The sequence below is a fragment of the Salminus brasiliensis genome, chromosome 9, assembly GCF_030463535.1.
Source record: "Salminus brasiliensis chromosome 9, fSalBra1.hap2, whole genome shotgun sequence".
Taxonomy (NCBI): Eukaryota; Metazoa; Chordata; class Actinopteri; order Characiformes; family Bryconidae; genus Salminus; species Salminus brasiliensis.
This window is the reverse complement of record NC_132886.1, coordinates 25,639,857-25,645,560: the sequence shown is the minus strand read 5'-3', so window position 1 is coordinate 25,645,560 and position 5,704 is coordinate 25,639,857.

Sequence of the window (5,704 nt, the reverse complement as noted above, 5' to 3'; positions counted from 1 at the left end):
ACGAGATTCGTCAGGTGGATCTAAATGACTAACGGTCAACTCACCAGCGATTCGCGAGCTGCGCGAGACCTTTAAGTGATTCGATTCACAAGAGAATCGATTCACGAATCAAAATGTGTATCACGCTCCAAGAGCTGTAATAATTAACAATTATTACAATTATTAATAATTATTAATAATTATCCAGTGTGTAAGATAATGTTTAGGCAATCTGTGGCTAACATTTCCAGTATCTACATTTCCAATGTACTAGTGACGTCGATTACAGTCCATAAATCAAAGCGTAGTGCCAAAGTCTGCGTTATTGTTTTTCTAAATACATAAGCATAAACATTATAAAAAGTGTTTATTGTAGAAGTAGCTAAAAAAAAAACTAGGGTTGCCCTGTGTAAATAATATTTTTCGTAAACAAAAATAATTTGTTTGATTCAACACATTTAAAAAGTTGGAAAGAATCGATTCGGCAAAACTGAATCTAACTTGGTAAGGCGGCGGGCTCACGTGACCTAGTGATTCAGTACCACAGGGAAGAGAGAGAGAGAGAGAGAGAGATAATTGAAAGAGAAGTATTTGAGAGAGATTTTCTCTCACAGATCAAGGGAGGAGGATGAGGAAGAAAGTGAGAGCTCTGGAGACCACACTGGACTAAGTCATGGGAAAGTGTAAGTTAAGAGAAGCAGAATTAGGGAACAGAAGAAGACAGAGAGCTGGAGCAGAAAACAAGGGGGCTAGAAGCTAAAGATCTATATGGAACTCACTGAGCGATGGAAGGTGGAGAAGAAATGAATAGAAACCCAGATAAGCAGGATGAAGATAAGATTCAGAATGAAAGGATTCAGAGAGAGTGATGGAGGTCTGCAGAGAGAGGCAGACTGAGAAAGTGCTGGAAATTAAGAGACAGGAGAGAGAGAGGGAGGAAGATGATCATGGAAGAATGGAGTGGAGGAACATTGAAGAAGAGAAGAGAAAAAATGAGAAGGAGTGGAATGCTGTAGAAAGAGAGAAGATAATGATGCAGAGAAAGATGAGGGAACAGAGAAAGAAGGCTGAGAGAGGAGGAGGAGAGAAGGAAGACAAGTAGAATGAGAAATTAAAAAGGCACAAGTCTGAAGAAAGAGAGGGTTTACATCATGTTGGTGGTGGAAGAGAGTGATGGAGGTCCAAAAGGCAGAGATGGAGAGAAACAACAGAGAGAGGCTGAAGTAGACAACACAGACACAGCAGAGGTGGCTTCGGAGTTAGAAAAGTAAGACACTGTGGATGAAGATGTTCAGCTGATGGAGAGAGACGCCGAGAATCACTGCCGAGGCAGACGTCTGAAAATAACAAATACAACGGTGATAAAACATTTGAGCTGATGAACCCAAAACATGTTAATGTGAAACCTGAAGAAGCGATGGTTCCTGCTCTGAAGATCACTACCACAATTAGGCCAAAAAAGTTGCTGAATAATTAAGAACTCGAGGAGAAGCTGGGAATCAGACCCTCAGATCTGTTTTATGAACACCAGCCAGAAAAGCCCAAAACAACATCACACACACTGTAAATATGTATTTACATTTTCTTCTCATTCAGAAAGCATAAAAGGCTCAAGAAACGTCCTCAAAAAGGTTGGATATAGAACCAGGAATTCTGCAACATTGTATTATTATTCAATAATTCAATAATGTATTATTGAGTCATATTCTATTGGCAAAAACCAGGACTAGACAAGCTGTGTGTATGCATCTCTGTCAGCAATGGTAGCAACTTAAAGTAGATGAATGCTTTCATTAGAAGGGATGTCCACAAACATATGGACATACAGTGTAGCTACACAACTGAAAGATTTCTCAGCAATAACAACAGACATTCAGAGGAAACAGCACATACACACATAGCTCAGTAGAAATATAGCAATAAACCTATGAATGAATAAATGAATGATTTTATTAAAACAGAGGGTCCATTCAGTTTACTCTGAAATAACTGCATTTCTACAGGAAAATTAAAGGTACAAATATGGTTTCCATCAGGAATTAACCAAGCTTAGATTAAATGAAATTACCAATCTATGGAGGCTCATTCCTGCCGGACAGAAAACAGGCAGAAGAAGATCTGATGACTTTTGTAAAATACATTGTAATCCTGGCATACTATCCTAAAGTGTAATAACTAATTAGTTGTACCTTTGGTAGAATATCGAGAAGAAAAACCATTATTTTATCATAATGTGTCTAAATATCAAGAAACCAATACGTTATTTCATTATGATGCCAAATATGGAAAGAAATAAGCCATTATTTTATTATAATGTGTCTAAATACCAAGAAACCAAGCAGTTATTTCATCATGACGCCAACTTTGAAAATATAAGCCATTATTTTATCATATGTGTCTAAATATAAAAAAACAAGCTGTTATTTCATCATGATGTCAAATATTGAAAAGAAAAAGCCATTATCTTATCATAATGTGTCTAAATACCAAGAAACCATGCCGTTATTTTATCATGACTCTAAATCTAAAAAAAAATAAGCCAGTCATTCTCAACTCTGGTCCTAGAAGATCCCCTGCCCTGCACATTTTAGTGGTTTCCTGCTGTAACACACCACCCCCAACTCAGGAAGGGTTTGTTAATATGCTGATTAACTGGATTAGGTGATCTGGGAGCAGGGTCTATACTAAAATGTGCAGGACAGGGCGTCCTGCAGGACCGGTATTGGGAACCACTTGCATAGTTTCTCACGAATGATGAAATAATGACTTAGTTAAGTTGCACTCATTATGTGCAAAACCAGTGAAAATCATGTGAAAACATGCTATTTTTCCTTATTACAGTCCAATATGTAATAGGTCATTTCATCATAAGAAGTCCAAATTCACCATCATTTCATTAATGGCATGAAAGAATCATGCATTTCTCAATATCATCAATACTACTGTGTGGCTCGCTGGCACTGTGTTTCACAACAGCGTAGAATATTTGCTAAAAACAACTGACCACACTCAAACACACGTGAAGGCACACTTTCTCCATTCACACTCCATCTAAGCTTCCTCTGACATGCAAAGCAGCATTCATTTTGCAGTTCACCTCTGAAGCTGACTAACCCTCTTTACTGGCTGTGGATGTCTGCTTACATCTATCTGTTTGTCCATATGTCCGTCTGTCTAGCTCTCCCTCTCTTTCTCTCTGTGTCGCTCGCTCTTTCTCAGTCTTCCAGGGTTGCCAGCTCTTCTTCTGATGCCTCTGGGACTGGCTCTGCGTTTTTGTCAGGCAGAGCTGGATCTATGGGTATGGTCTCAGGTCCAGGTGTGACAACAGGTGTTGTTGGGGGCGTGACTTCAACTGACTCCACCACTCCAGCAGGTAGTTTGAGAATAACAGAGTCTGGGTGAGACAATACAAGTAAGTAATCTGCACTGTGTAAAATTAATCTGTCACTCTCCAACACAATTATCTATATTTTACCACTTTAAAACACCAGCTGGCCTTTATGACGAGTGAACATTTAAAAAATGACATATTTCAGATATTAGATCATAATGCTTGGTCAAGAACATTTTTAGATGCTGATTTTGGAGATATGAGGCCTACAGATTACATTTAATTGCAGTGTATTCCAGTTAACTATATTAATACATCAGAAATGAATGAAGTCCCACCTTTCCTCCTTGTCACTTTCTTCTTCTCCTTCTTCTTGGTTTTGTCTTCTGGTGTGGAGGTAGGTGAGGTGGGAGAGAGCGGTGTAGTGGGGGTGGCTGAGGTTGGATGTTTAGGTTTGACAGGTGTTGGGGGTTTGGATAAAAATGCAGTGGGAACAGGTGCTGTGGGTCCAATCACTACATTGCCATCTGCATCAGCAAGGTATGAAACCACACCTAGATCACCCATGTTCTCTGTCACGTTTAACTGGCAAAGCAAAGACACATTTATATTAGAAAACAGTGTTTAGTTTAATGCTTGAGGTGTGACAGCTATTATTTACACTGCATTTACTCAATTTGAGGTCCAGCATGCAATACTTAGCACTATTCAGATACGTACAGATAAATGTCGCCGCTGTCATGCAAAAAAAAAACCACACAAAAAATGGTATCTACATTTTTGACGGTTTACACTTTTTTGCATAACGTGAATCTGTCAGTTCTTTTATTGCTAAAGGTACCAATAGAAATGCTCCAAAATGATCTGGAATAAAATCATTTTACATTGACTTCCATTGAAAGTTAAGAAGTGTTTTTTCCTCCTCTTGTAAAGTTGCCATTTTTAAGATACAAGGTTTTTGCAGGTCAATGATAATATTCACATTGTTTCTACATATTTAGGATTTATAGATCATTAGCTATTTTTTTTTTTTACCACAAGGTCTGATGTACTGAATGACATCAGAGATGTGCAATACTCCATTACACACATACAGTAATGTGCAAAAGTCTTAGTTACCTGAGAAAGTTAGAATAAAATAATATTCTGCTTCTCTGGGGGGTTGTAACCATTAATTTCGTCAGTAAATAAATACAACTAATAATCAAAAGTAAATAGTGGGTTTGCGTAAGCCGTTGTGGTAATTTACCCACTGAAAGCAGTATTATATGAAACTGTTTTTGGGAGTGTAATTTACTTTTTTTACGCCACTGTCGTAAATAGAAATCATACTTTGAGATCCCCCTTTATAGCTGTCCATAAGCATTTGTTGTCAAGCGGAGACATACAGAACTGACATCTGAAATGAAAGAATCATGTGGGCTGACACTGGTAGAATAGTATTACAGGATTTTTCAGCCCAGACTGGCAATAAGAGGGATGCTGTTCTCTGATTCTGGAGAAAATTATTCTGGAGCTGCTATTTTAAGGTAGAATTGCTACATAATGTTGCTTTAGAAGCTGTAATGGTAGTTCAGTATATGGTTAATTTGTAGCCCTTATGTAACACCTGGCTTATGAAATGAATACAACATTACAGGAAATCATGTGTGCTAAATGATCATGTATGATATATTGTAGTTATTGCAAACAATGTGCTTAAGAGCAGAAAACCTTTAACATTAACACTGCACATTATTTTAGTCAATGGATCATATAAGCTCTACAATCACCCTAACCTTAACCCTAACAAAGTGCAGATGAGACACTCTCCAACAAAGACATGCAGTTGCAATCACAATTATTCAACCCATATTATAAATAATGATTAGTAGCAAACTCGCAGCTGTTTGCAATAAACCAAACAAACAAGAACAGTTTAAATAGCTCAACACAACTAATATAAGTTGCTTTCTCTGTATTCAACACAAAATGCCACCTTTAATGGTGATTACAGTCTCAGAATTATTCAATCGGCCCCTTTTGCTGTTATGACCTGCTGCAAACTCATTGCATAAGGCAGTGGCCTCTAGGTCACTGATATTTGTAGGTTTGTGTGCTGTAACCACCTTCAAATCCTACCCCCATTTCTATGGGGTTCAAACCAGATGACTGGGACAGCCACTTCAGAATCTTCCAGGACTTCTTCTGAATCCAAGCCTTTGATGCAGCATCAAACCCGAGAATATTAGTGAACTGGAGGCCCCTTACCATGAGGAACTAGCTATGCATCACGTTTGCAGCAGGTCAGAACAGTAAAAGGGACGTATACTAAGTACTAAGGATGCTTGATCCTGAAGGGGTTGAATAATTCTGAAACTGCAGTCATCATTAAAAGTGGTATTTTGTGTTGAA